This window comes from Rattus norvegicus, chromosome 8 (assembly GCF_021556685.1).
Source record: "Rattus norvegicus strain SHRSP/BbbUtx chromosome 8, alternate assembly SHRSP_T2T, whole genome shotgun sequence".
In the NCBI taxonomy this organism is placed as follows: domain Eukaryota; kingdom Metazoa; phylum Chordata; class Mammalia; order Rodentia; family Muridae; genus Rattus; species Rattus norvegicus.
Window position 1 is genome coordinate 116,669,008 of NC_141541.1, and position 14,536 is coordinate 116,683,543.

Consider the following 14,536-nt stretch of genomic DNA (forward strand, 5'->3'; position numbering starts at 1 on the left):
GCGTCTTACCAGCCCAGCTTAACTCCTTGGGTCCTTTATCTATGTTCCTCACTGAATCTTCGATTGGCTTTGGGAAAGGTACTAGGGCTCTGCTTTATTTGTATTTTGAAAGAAAGACTTGCTAATTTACCCAGGCTAGCCTTGAATCTGTGATCCTCCTATCCTGCCCTCCTATTTTAGCCCATGTAAAGTATGCATCACCAAGCCCACTTCAACTGGCTTTTAGGTGTAGCACATGGGTATCCTCCAGAATTTTTTTCTAAATGTTTTTATGGTTTTAAGAAAAAAATAAAGGCAAGAAGCCAGGCCTGATGGTGCATGGCTGCAATTCCAGCATTTGAAAGGTGACTGCAGAGGGATCAGAATTTGTTCAGGACCACTCTCTGCTGCATATCAAATACTGAAGTCCAATTGGGCTGCATGTGAAGAATCTTTTTACTTTAAAAAAAAAAAAAAGTCTTCAGTTAGAACAAAAATTCTTTCTCAGAGGTGACTCTATTTGCCAAAGGAGAGACAGCAGCACCCCACCCCTGTCAGCTTAGACCACTACATACTAGACAGATTCAACAAACACTCAGGAGGAATCCAAACTCCTCTGAAGCAAAGAACTAAACATTCACCAGTTACCCAAACAATCAGACAAAAGATTATCTTTAAAAAAACAAGAACAACAGCAATGAACAAAGCTAAGTTTCTTCTACAAATTGATAATCCACAAAGATACCAAAAACCATCAGCTTGGACGTCTGCAAAGGGGACATGCACAGAAAGACTAAGCAGCAAGAAGTCCTCTGGCACACATCTGAGCTCAGTCCCAGAGTCTCAGGTTTTCAGTGGACTACAGTCTGTTCTATGAAGTGACATCAAAGGTAATTCAAGGGAGGGCAGTGTCAGTCTGCAAACCTACTTCTCACACCCCCAAAATTCATCTAGGGTCTAAAGATCCCTTATAAACTGATTATCACATGCTAGTGGTTTGCTTTCTTTGTTCTGTCTGGTTTCTCCTGTGTTTGAACTCAAGGCCTCACACACACTATGTAAAGGCTCCACCACTGAGCTCTACTTCCTGGCCCTATATATTAAACTTGATGCTGGCCGTGGCACTAGAAATAACAAGCTCCAAACCCCACAAGCATCTAAGACAGCACTTCCCGGAGAGTTCCCATCATCCACTCGAGCTGTGCGCGTCACTTCTCTCAGCTCATGCCCTGCCTGTGTGATGTGTGTGCAAACATGGACCTCAGCACGGTCAGCAACAGGCACTTCATTTGCTATCTGAGAAAGCCAAAATGAGATCATTCTAAAAAACACAAGGTAGACGAATATTTTAAAGCCTAGTTGCCCTTCATAAGAAAAACAGAAGTCCCCACCCAACAGAACTGCAGGCACAGAGCAGACCAGGCGAAGTGACCACCAGGGCTCCGACACTCACTCCATTCAGCTGAGTGACAGCACAGGTTTAATGAGCGACAGCAACCTCTCTGGCCAAGACCTGTTGTATGTCCAAGTCTGCTCTCAAATTCTATGCTCTAGGAGAGACACAGCAACAGCAGCTCCAACAATCAGCAGTGTGAACGGAGAAAACCTGGGCAAATGGCAAGTTAAGTAACAATACCTACTATCTGGTTCAGTCACTGAGTAAGTATCACAGAACACCCACTGCCTGCTTCAACAGTATTACTCATTTTTCCATAGCACCTTGTTCTAAAGAAAAATGACAGACAGACAGAGACACAGTAAGAATTATAAGCTGCGAGTGGTGGCTCACACCTTTAATCCCAGTACTCAGAAGGCCCAGGCAGGTGAATCTTTGTGATCTCCAGGCTAGTCTGATCTATAGACCTACAGAGTGATCCAGGACAGCCAGAGCTACACAGAGAAACCCTGTCTCAAAAAAACAAAACACACAAAAAAGTTTGCTCTTCCTTAAGAGGATTAAAATATAGACCCAAAGTTTCAGTCCAGTTCAAAATCAGGCCAAAGGTCAGAGACTACAGACTGCCTTTACCTCCATTTCATGCCTGGAGCCTTCCTGTCGTCCTGTGTCTCATCACCCGCCTTGTCAGCCCGCCCAAGCTTCTCTCCCCCACCTGCTTGTTGTCGTGTTGTCTGGGGTGTTGTTTGGTTGGTTATGTTTTGAGGCATGGTCTCTTACATAGACCTGCGTGTCCTGGAACTCTCTACTATTGGGATTCAGACCTAAGACAAGGGCTGAGGTGCTTGTTTTACCAAATCAGACCTCCAGGCCTCCAGGTTCTCCCACTTCGATCCCTCAGCCCCTACCTGTTGGAGGGCATAGCTAGCACGCTCCACCCTCTGCCCTGAACTTTTCAGCCAAGGGGCTGGGCTTCCCCTACCCCAGAGGCTCTTCCCTATATAATGTGGACACTTTGGTTTCCCATCCTTCTCCTCTCCCGCTCTCTCTGCATTCCTCTCTCCCTGTGTGTATATGTGATTTCTCTTCCCCCTTCCTCCTATCTCCCTCCCCCATGGTGACATTCCTGGGAGAGTGGCTTCCCAATAAACCTGCCTTTATATACTCTAATTTTGCTTGAATTGGTTCATTTCATCAGTGGAGAATAACGTATCTACTACGTAGACCACAAACTCACAGAGAGGCATGTGTTCTGGATCTGTTTTTCTAAGTCAAGGTCTTACTACATAGCCCAGACTGACCCTGAACTCAAGCTCTCCCTACCTCGGCCTTAACTGCTGGGATTACAGGGGTGACCTACCATTCCCAGACAATACCCAGATGTATGGCTGGCCCTCTGCCCTGTATTCTACCTGTGCACACACAGGACCTGCCCAACTCAGACAGTACTACACCCACGGGCTCTCTATGTATATTCAGAACCCTCATCCTTCTCTCTTGAAAGATTATTTTGCCTTTGCCACTCTACTGATGCTTCTTCTGTCCCCAAGTCTAGTTCACTGAATAACAAGCACGCTCAGAGGTGCTCCTACAGCACCATCGTGCTCCACTTCCCCTGCAGTGCTCCCTCCTAGGACATCTGCCCTTCAATACGACAGGGTAGAGTAGCTGCTCAATAAATATTTAGTTGATGGATGAACATACACTGAAATTTTTCCTCATCTGTGGCTCCACACCAAACTTTACTTTGCTTTGTTTCTCCAGTTTGCAAAGACCAGACATTTCCAGTGTTGGAGATCAGTGTTCATCTTAGGAAGACGGGCACCAAGGAAGTGAGTGATTCTGGTAGGATCAGAAGTGTATGAACCAGAAAAGGGATTGCATTCATCTTTCTGGAAATGCTCACCTAATGGACAGTATGTCCTGTTCTGTTTTTGTAAAACTGGCTGATTCTTTGTGGGGGTTGGGGTTGCAGAGGTGTCCTGTGCTAGACAAACGTTCTACCACTGAGCAAGCATGCCTAAGTTCTTCCTTCAACAAAGTACAAGAGTTACAGGAAGGTAAGGACTCTAACCCCAGCTACACAGTGGAGCCACCTAGGCAGAGGCTATAAAGTAGATCCGAGAGTCACACTCCAGAGACTCTAATGCTTCGGACTATGAGATCACAGTTCTCAACACCTATTATTATAAGACCCTACCTTAAAGACATAGCAGATCTGAAATCAAAAGTAGACAGTACACAGAGGGACCCAGAACACAGAGCAAGTGAGCACTGAGAACTCCAAAATGAACCAGCTAAAGAAACAGAAAGAAACTAAACATTGTATGGCAGCATTCAGGAGGCTGAAACAGGATCCCAAGCCTGAGGCCAACCTGAATCTTAGAAAGACCAGTTGTTTTGTTTGGTTGTTTTTAAAGGTTTTTTTACTTATGTGTTTGTGTGCACACCATTATGTGTTTGTGTGTCTGCAGAAGCCTAAAGAAGTCACTGGATCCTCCTGTATGGTTATAAGCTGCCTAACACGGGTGCTTATAACCAAGCCAGATCTGCTGAAGAACAGCAAGTACTTTTAACCTCTGAGCCGCCTAAGAGGTTCTCAACCTGTGGGTCAATGACCCTTTGAAGGTCAAATGACCCCTTCCCAGGGGGTCACACGACAATTCATAACAATAAGAAAATTGCAGTGATAAAGTAACACAAAACAATGGTGGGGTCACCAGAACATGAGGAACTGGATTAAAGGATCACAACATTAGGATATAGCCCCAAAGAACAGCCTTACAAAAACAAAAACAGGCTGGGGATAGTAATGCACAGCATTGATTCCAACACGCCAAAGACCAAAGCAGGTGGATCTCTTTGAGTTAGAGGACAGACTGATCCAAGACAGCCAAGGTTACTGGTAAGTTAAGACTCTGCCTCATAAGCCACTACCCAAAGACTAGACATGGACTGACCCTGGGCTCCAACCTCATAGGTAGCAATGAATAGCCTAGTAAGAGCACCAGTGGAAGGGGAAGCCCTTGGTCCTGCCAAGACTGAACCCCCAGTGAATGTGATTGTTGCAGGGAGGGTGGTAATGGGGGGAGGATGGGGAGGGGAAGCCCATATAGAAGGGGAGGGGGAAGGGTTAGGGGGATGTTGGCCTGGAAACCAGGAAGGGGAATAACAATCGAAATGTAAATAAAAGGGGTTGGGGATTTTAGCTCAGTGGTAGAGCAGGCCCTGGGTTTGGTTCCCAGCTCTGGGGGGGGGGGGGGGGGGGGACAAAAAACAAAAAACAAAATGTAAATAAGAAATACTCAAGTTAATAAAGAAAAAAAAAGACTCTGCCTCAAAGAACATACAAACAAACATAAACTGAACTACACTGTGAGACAAACATTACCTTTCCTCAGACTGTAAAAGTGGTGACATATACCAGAATCCCATCATTTTAAAAACAACGGCCGGTCCACCTGGGCTATACAGTGTGTGGTGTTTGAAGGTGAATGCCTCCCATATGCTCATATACTGAAATGACTGGTCCCCAGTTGGTAGAACTGTCTGAGGAAGGATTAGGAAGCTTGGCCTTGCTGGATGTGTTATCACTGGGTGGGGTGGGGGTGGGGGTGTACTTTGTGGTTTCAAATGCTCAAAACACCCAGTCTTGCTCTCTGCCTCCTACTTGTGGATCAGACCTAAGTTCTTAGCTATTGCCACAGGGCCATGCCTGCCTGCCTGACGCTCTGCTCCCCAACATGATGATCCGGGATTCACTCTCTGAAACTATAAGCAACCACTAAATTAAATGCTTTCTTTTATAAGTTGCTCTGTTCATGGTGTCTCTTCATAATAATAGAAAAAACAGATGAGACTTGTCTCTCTAAAAAAGAAAAAGAAAAAAGAGTAACAAGTAAGCATTTAAACAAGAGTGCACCTTCTACCTTTCTGACCGCAGTCCTTCCCTAGCAGCCATCGTCCCTTGTTCCACTCAGATTTGGTAGCCTGAACTCAAAATACCTAAAGTTGCTGCTGCCTGAGCCAGCCAGCTTTCTCACTAGTCACTCTAAACATCACAGGGCCACTGTAGAACAGACTGAGTGACAGATAAGCCTGTGCAGACTAAGTGCTCCACTGCTTCTTCCAAACACTGGCTCGTTTGCACTCAACGGCCACCATGAGGAATGTCATGTTCTAAATGTGATGCAAGGCTGGCAAGAGACCCAAGTCCTCCTAGCAACCCTGCAAGCAGCTAATGTATTGGGCATGACATTAAGAGCTGAGATCTGCACCAAGAGGCAGAGCTGACTGGAAGCCCAGTTCCCAAGTACACTTGCTAGAGCCAACCACTGATGGTACCACATGGGTCCAGCCGCTCACAACTGCTGTTGTGATCAAGTCTGTGGGAGTTAGTTTAACTGTTTGACACAACCTAGAATCTTCTAGATTGTCTACACTGGGAATGGTCTTTTTAAGTTAACTGTAGGAAGAACAAGCCTACCCCGAAAGGCAGCATCTTCTAGAAAAAGGATCTTGAAATGAGAGTGGAGAAGTTAAGTTGAGCACAAACAAGTAAACACGCAGCGCTGCTGTACACGCACCACTCTTTCTCCGCTCTAGACTGTGGCTGTGATGTGACCAGCTGTCTTGAGCTCCTGCCTTGACTTCCTTGCAATGAGGAACTATAATATGAATTAACTGTACACCAAATTAAGCTTTTCCTCCCTTAAGGTGCTTTTCTTTAGAATATTTTATCACAGCAACAGAAACTAAAAGTCCAAACACTTACTCAGCAGTAACACATAACTAAACAGGCAGAACCAGCCATCTGTTCAATTCTTTATGTACTCACTGCTCACAGAGCAACTCCAGGCTTCCAATGACACCTGCACTCGGGTGCTTTTCCCCACATGGTCCTTTTCCCCCTTCTGTCCAAAGCCTACAGCCGAATCCACCTTAGGCCTTCTTACTCATCATCCCTCCAAGAGTGCTAACTCAGACAGCTCTGACCGAATGCTGCCTACACATACAAAAGGCATCATCATCTGTAGAGCTTGTTGTATTTCTTTAACCTGTTCTCTTACCCATGTAGACCTCAGCCTCCTAAATACTGTGTCCTCAAAAAACCTGCCCAAGGCATCCTCCATGATCTAACTCCTTTCTTTTTCTGTGAAATTATCACAGTAGTCATAGCAGTGGCCAGACTACATCTGTTCAGACAGTCTAATGGTGACACAGTGAAGGTACAAATGAGACATGATCCTGGACCTATCTCAGAACTGCTCCACTGCCTCAGAGACATTATCCCACCTCCTCTAGTTCCCCACAACAGCGCAGACAGCACAGCTGCACCAAGCTGGGTTTCAGGTACTCCACGGCCCAGAACAAGAGCCTCGCTTCAACACTTAGATCAATCTTTAGCAATCAGCTCACTGGTTCTGAGAATTTCCCATCACTGAAGCAAAGATAAGGTATCTTTAAAGCAGATAAGACCTGCTTTTATTTGCTTCTAAAGTTCATCTTGACGTGTAGTCAAGACATGAGTGCTTAGTGTGCATGATACCTTGGGTTGAATCCCCAGAACTCAAACCAAGTAAATACCTGGACCAGCAGGCAAAGGTACTTGTCAAACATGACAACAGCCTGGTGTGGTAGTATACGCCTTGAATCCCAGCACCGGGGAGGCAGAGGAAAGAGGAGCTCTGTGAGTTAAAAGTCTACACAGAGAACTCCAAAGAAACTCTGCCTCAAAAAAAGACAAAACAAAACAAGAAACCAAACCTGACAGCTCTCAAGTTTGATCCCCAGAAGGCACATGGCAGAAGGGGAAAAATGACTACAGCAACTTGTCTTCTGATCCCCACATCATGTCATCATGTATGTGCAAAAACACACATAATAAATATAAGAACACATAATAAAAATCAAGGACTAGATGTCTACTGGTTGTGAAAGCACATGGTTGTAATCCCAGAACTCAGATGGCTAAGACTCAGGATCTCATGTTGAGACCAGCCTGACTAACACAGTGAGTAGTGAATATGGCTAAGATTCAGTCTTAAAAAAATCAGTTGGATATTCATGAAACTTCTGTATTCAACTGCAACACAACTATTTCTTGTTAAGAGAGCAAGCCAAAAGAGTAAAGCCAGCCTGAAATGCAGTCAAGCCAAACAACAAAAACAAACCAATCACCAGGGCCAGCAGGATAGATCTGAGTCTGATTCCTGGAACCCACAGTCAAGGTAGAAAACCAACCCCTCACAAGTTATCATTTGGCCTCCACATGCCCCCACCCCAAATAAATAAAATAAAAACGTTTTGTTTGTTTGTTTGTTTGTTTTTAAGATTTATTTATTTAATGTTGGTACACTGTAGCTGTTTTCACACAGACCAGAAGAGGGCATCAGATCCATTACAGATGGTTGTGAGCCACCATGTGGTTGCTGGGAATTGAACTCAGGACCTCTGGAAGAGCAGTCAGTGCCCTTAACCGCTGAGCCATCTCTCCAGCCCCCTTGTTTTGTTTTTTTAAGACAGTGTTTCTCTGTGTAGCCCTAGCTGTCCTGGAATTCACTATGTAGACCAGGCTTGCCTCAAACTCAAGAAATTTACCTTCCTCTGCATCCTGAGTACTAAGATTATGGGATTAAAGGCTTTGAACACCACTGCCTGGATAAAATAAACTTTTAAACAAACAACACCCTGAAAGGAACATGTGTCATTAAGCTATTGAATTGAATATAAGGAAATCAATAAATATAGAAACAGAACATGGAAAATTCTTTTAAATAAGATGATACTCACTTTATCAAGAAGAAATGACAGAACTGGAAGAATCTAGAAGCATCATAAGATGCTGAGGCTAAGGATGAAATTCTCATAAGAACAGATTATTTACATAGTTTCAAGTGTTCCTCACCCACATTATTAATCACTATAAATGGAAAAATAGCAACTTTACAAAGGAGGAGAAAACTGTAAGGTATCTCCTCAATCAGAGCTGATGAGGACAAGCTAGCACCCTGTGAGCTACTGAACATGTTGTTACTAGATAAACTGGGGAAAGTTTAATTATAAACTATAACTCAGTAACACGTAGTGTTGATCAATTCTAATTTCCTGATGTTAGTTGGACATGGTGATATGTACCTATAGTTCCAAAACTCTGGAAGGCTGAGATAGGAAAATCTCAAGCCAAAGGCCAACCAAGGCTATGAAGCAAGTCTGAGGTCAACTTGGCTACACAGCATGATCTTGTCTCAAAATAAAGTGGCTCAAGGATTAGCACTTACTGCTTCTCCAAAGGACCAAAGTTCAGTTCCTAGCACACTTCGGTAGGCTCACAACTGTGGGCAACTGCAGCTCCAGAGTGTCCTTCTAGCTGACTTCCATAAGCACCTGAACACATATAACACACCTCCCCCTTCCCTTTCACCCCAAATAAAAATTTAAAAATAATTAATCCAAGTATACTGACACATGTCTACTATACCAACACAGAAGAGGTGGACACATAACAAAGCCCTGTCTCACAACTATTTAAAATGCATTATTTCCTGACTTTGCCATTTGTGGCTAACAGACAAAATTACCCCTATTCTTAGGAAATATACAATTCAGTACTTAGGAATAAAGAGGGGCATCTCCCAATTATTACGCAGTTCAGGGAGAAACAAACTGACAGATAGGAATGAAAGAATGAGGTGAGTGCAATGGCTCAGTGGGTACGGAAGCCAAACACCCAGCCTCATGCCTTTACTGCCTGGGACCCGAACAGAAGGGGAGCTGATCCCCAAAGTAGTTCTTGGACATTACCACACCTGCACATGTGCACATACACATCACACAAAAACAACTTAAAATGGAGACTGGAGAACAGCACAGTAGTAAGAGTGCCTGCTGCTCCTCCAGAGGACCCAGGTTGGTTTCCCCAGCACCCATGTAGTGGTTTGAGTAAGAATGGCTCCCATAGGCTTATATATTTGAATTCTTTGTCACAGGGAATGGCATTATTTAGAAGGATTAGAAGGATGAGGGCATGGCCTTGTATGTATGTATGTCACTGGGGTGGGCTGGGCACATCTCCCTACAGATCTGGATGTAGCTTGCCACCTTTCTGGCTAAACCTCTGAAACTGTAAGCAAGCCCCCAACCCAATGCTTCCTTTTATAAAAGTTGCCTTGGGCAAAAAGGCTAAAGCAACGTGCTTGGAGGCAGGAGTGATCTGCAATCAAAACCTCCATCATGAGCTCCTCAATAAACCCAAGAGTGAGATGACCCCAGAGGAGCCGCAGAAGCAGAAGGAGGAATTCAACACAGGTCCCCTCTTGGTGCTCACGCCGTCGGTTAAAAACAACATGCAAGTGCTCGTTAACTGTCCAAACAACAAGAAGCTCCTGGGCCAGGAGGCGGCCTTTGACAGGCACTGCAACTCGGGTGCTGGAAAATGTGAAGGAGATGTGGACTGAGGTCCCCAAGAGTGGCAAGGGCAAGAAGAAGTCCAAGCCTGTCAACAAGACCACTACATCTCCAAGATGTTCCTGTTCGAGGACTTGGTCATTGTGGTGCTGTGGAACCCGCTCATCCCCGGCAAGTAAAGTGGAGATGGCCTCCGTCTTCTGAGAGCCTGCTCCCTGCCTGGCCGAGTCCTGCAGAGCCCTGCCCAATGGGATAGAAATAAAACCTTGGTCTTGATAGAACAGTGGCTAAGACAACCCACATGGAGGCTAGCAACTATCTGTAACTCCAATTGCAGGGGAATCTCTCATCTGGCCTCCACAGGCACCAGGCATGAACGTGGTACACATATATGCTGGCAAAACCACCATACACCAAAAAAATAGATAGATAGATAGATAGATAGATAGATAGATAGATAGATAGATAGATAGATAGATAGATAGACAGACAGATAGACAGACAGACAGATTAATTGATTATTAAAAAAATAACATTCCTAGGAAGCGCAAGGCCCTGGGTTCGATCCCCAGCTCCGAAAAAAAGAACCAAAAAAAAAAAAAAAAAAAAAAAAAAAAATAACATGCCTTTAATCCCAGCATTCAGGAGGCAGAGGCAGATCAATCTTTTTAAGTTCGAGGCCAGCCTAGTCTACATAGCAAATTCCAGGCCAGTCAGAGATCCATAGTGAGAATCTATCCAAAAAAAAAAAAAAAGGAAAAGCCCAGAATAACAAAGCGAAACACCTGACTCCCCCCTCTGGCTTCTGTATGGTTCAAGTCCACCTCCCTGCCCCCCAGATACCTATGAAGTAGGTCTTCAGGGGAGCTATGTAAATTGAGGCAGCCTGTACAACCCCTTACTGAACTAATTGAGATGTGAGCACTTGTTCGCTACAGTTCCTAGGAACCATCCCCAGACAGCCCTGTTAAAAACACAGACCCAACAGGTCCTGAAACCCTCCAAGTTTGTGAAAAGAAGTTGGGGTATTTTATCAACATTTTCCCCTGGAAACACTACAAACACTGTTAGTGATTCCCCTAGGCTTCTCTCAGGGACCTAGCAACCACCCGCTGTCATCACCCGCAGCCACCACCAGGTGGTAGAGAAGGACTGCCCCCACTAAGGCTCTCTGTTCCCTCAGGTTCCCAGTCAGCTCACTCGCTCCTTTAGTCCTTACTTCTTCCTTCCTCTTCCTCCTCTTCCTCCTCCCCCTTCCCCCTCCCTCCCTCCTTCTCTCCCTCCCTCCCTCCCTCCCTCCCTCCCTGTCCTTCTCTGTCCCCTCTTCTCTACCCTCATGGCTCTGCTCTGTCTGTCTGTCTGTCTACATGTCTACTCATCTGCCTCTACTTCTTCTCCATGCCCTCACTCCCCTCCCTTCTCCCAAATAAACCCCCTTATACCAGATCTGTTACATGGTGTAATTTCTTGGGGGGACACTTGGCACAAGCCCATCTGGCACCTCTCACCACATTTATTTTATAACAAAAGCAACTTACAAAAAAGAATTTTGCAGGGGTTGGGGATTTGGCTCAGTGGTAGTGCGCTTACCTAGGAAGTGCAAGGTCCTGGGTTTGGTCCCCAGCCCCCGGGGAGGGGGGGGGAATTTTGTTTATTTCAAACATGTCTTGGGTTCCAATGGAAGAAAATGTCACCCTGGGGCCTGAAATGACTACACTGAGCTATGCTTGCTTTAGATTAAAAATAGCTGCACCAGGGGTTGGGGATTTAGCTCAGTGGTAGAGCGCTTGCCTAGGAAGCGCAAGGCCCTGGGTTCGGTCCCCAGCTCCAAAAAAAAGAACCAAAAAAAAAAAAAAAGAAAAAAAAAAAAAGCTGCATCTTCCCTTCCCAGGAAATCTTCCCACCTAGATGAAAACACCCAGCCAGGGCCACTATGTCACCAAGCTGAAAGGCCCGGAGCTCCAGGGAGATCAAGTCAAGCAGCCTTTGCCAGTGCCAGGTCCCTGCTATCCCAGAGGATAGCCTCACAATGACTCATTCTGTGGCTGGCTCTGACTTTTTCCATGGCTTGCCTGGAACTCACTTTGTATATAGCCCAGGCTGGTGTTAAATTCATAGCAATCCTCCAGCCTCTACCTCCCAACTGCTGGGAATACAGGCATGTGCCACTATTTTTTACTTGAAAAATATTTTTGAGACAAGATCTCATGCAGCTTGGGCTAGCCTTAGACTTGCTACAGGGTAGAAAGTGAGGAGCTCACCCGCCATCACCAGTCACTATCCAGCACACTATAATAGGTATGGACCGTCACACGTTAGCTTCACTCAGTGCTAGGGACTGACGACGGGGCTTTGGGCTTTGTCTGTTTTGTCTCTCTTGTTTTTTGAGGCAAAGCCTCATACAGCCTAGACTAGCTCTAGGTGAACTATGATAGGTAAGTTCAATTTCTAAATCCTCCTGCCTCAACTTCCTACACACTGGGTGGTTTGCACCACCACATTTGTGTCCTCTTTGACATAATGTAAAAAAAAAAAAAAAAGTAATAAAAGAAATTTACACAGAAAAAACAAATTCCAAGAACTATAAGCAAAAGTGGAAAAGGGAAGGGAAGGGAGAGCCTAGGAATGACCGGCAGGTGAAGGTGCCACCAAACCAGATAGCCTGAGCTGGACCCCTGGAGTCCACAGGGTAAAAGGAGCCAACTCACTCCATGGGTTATGCTCTGATCATACACTCACACACATACATGTGTATACACATACATACACACACACACACACACACACACACACACACACACACACACACACACAAATGTTCACATAAAAAATGTTTAAGGGGTTGGGGATTTAGCTCAGTGGTAGAGCGCTTGCCTAGGAAGTGCAAGGCCCTGGGTTCGGTCCCCAGCTCCAAAAAAAAAGAAAAGAAAAGAAAAGAAAAAAAAAAGAACCCTGCACTGTGTTCTCAAGTAACCTCTCATACACATTCCTGCACTCTATAGACACATCTGAAGAAAAAAATCCTAGATATGAGACTGACAGACTGACAAAATGGCTTTCAATTCATACTCCACCTAAGGATTTACTCTTACTGGTATTAAGTTACTGTCAAACACTTCAATAATTTGAACAGGAGGGGGCTAGAGAGATGGCTCAGCGGTTAAGAGCACTGACTGCTCTTCCAGAGGTCCTGAGTTCAATTCCCAGCAACCACATGGTGGCTCACAACCATCTGTAAAGAGATCCGATGCCCTCTTCTGGTGTATCTGAGGACAGCTATAGAGTACTCATATACATAAAATAAATAAATCTTTAAAAAAAAATAATTTGAACAGGAAAAAAAGAGAAAATGGAGGGAAGTTGACCAGCATGAGACAGAAGTCGACCTTCTCACATCGCTTGATTAAAGAGCATCGTAATTCAGACTCAAAGTGATGGGTCTTAACAGTTATGAGAACATGGGAGGGAGAGTTTCCAAACAACTAATGAATGAAAACATGCCACTGTTTTTCTAGCCAAACTTGACTACCTCAAAGGAAAATTTCTACAGAGAATGTATGGGCTGACTAATTACTCCAAATAATACCTCTGTGGTGCTCTTTGCTTCTGTGGTTGCTTCCCTGTGGCGTACCCTCCGAGCCAGCCCTAGAAACTGAGACACCCTGCAGCCCAGAACAACTCCAAGCTCAGAGCAGCAGGTACAGGAGAGAAAAGCCAGAGACTGATTCTGAGCACACATATGTATCTACTCTTCACACTGTAGGCTCACTGCTCCAAAAACCAGCCCCCTTTACCAAAGCCTGTCTCCAAACCTCTAAGTTTGTTGTGTTATCCTCCAAATGACAGGCAAGCTCTAGAAGAATGTGAGAAGCCAGTTTTCCCCGAGAACTGTACTCTCCAGGATCCTGGGAGACTGGGGAAACCCTGTCTCAGGTCAGAGCACAAAGAAGTATTTACAACTCCATACTAGTCTACTTCCACTCCTGGGCTTTCCTTCTGACCAGCATAACTTTTGTACATGAACAATTAACCCCAAGAAACTGGTGCCCACAATAGCTTCTGACACTCCCACCATCAAAGCACAAAAAATACCAAAGGCACATACATTAATGGTTTATGCATGTCACCTGTAAATTATGTTTCATTTTAAAATAGTGGCATCTGGTGCTAGAGAGATGGCTCAACAGTTAAGAAGAGCACTGACTGCTCTTTCAGAGGACCTACATGGTCCCAGCACCCACATAGCAGCTTACAACTGTCTGTAACTCCAAGATCTGATACCCTCACACAAACACACATGCAGACAAAACACCAAAGCAAATAATAATAATAATAATAACAATAATAATAACAACAACAACAACAACAACGAATAAAATAAATGGAAACAGTGGCATCAATAAAAATCATCTACCCCTGGGTACACAGATTTGGTGAAGCTTCCTTTATGAGCAGGTTCTCAAAGCCTATAGAATGAAATAAAAACTCATGGGGCTGGGGATTTAGCTCAGTGGTAGAGCGCTTACCTAGGAAGCGCAAGGCCCTGGGTTCGGTCCCCAGCTCCGGAAAAAAAAGAACCAAAAAAAAAAAAAAAAAAAAGAATGAAATAAAAACTCTGGCCTAGCTTAAACAGAGGCTGGGGAGCTGCAGTCTACAGCTTCCCACCTGAGACAAGGGCAAGTTCTCCCCTCCACCTGCTTTGCCACCTCTAGTAACAAACTTTGGTGTGGTTCTGAGCTAATCAAGCAACTGTTT

The 14,536-nt window shown here is 44.8% G+C and overlaps 1 protein-coding gene and 1 pseudogene across 11 annotated transcripts in view; one reads left to right on the forward strand and one right to left on the reverse strand.

Annotated features, from left to right (window-relative positions):
• Positions 1–14,536, reverse strand: part of Dag1 (dystroglycan 1) — a 64,464-nt gene that overhangs the window by 25,244 nt on the left and 24,684 nt on the right. The window lies entirely within an intron of this gene.
• On the forward strand, positions 7,712–9,960 carry Snrpd2-ps3 (small nuclear ribonucleoprotein D2 polypeptide, pseudogene 3; annotated as a pseudogene). The gene has a single exon (XR_015628064.1). The product of XR_015628064.1 is annotated as a small nuclear ribonucleoprotein D2 polypeptide, pseudogene 3 (transcript).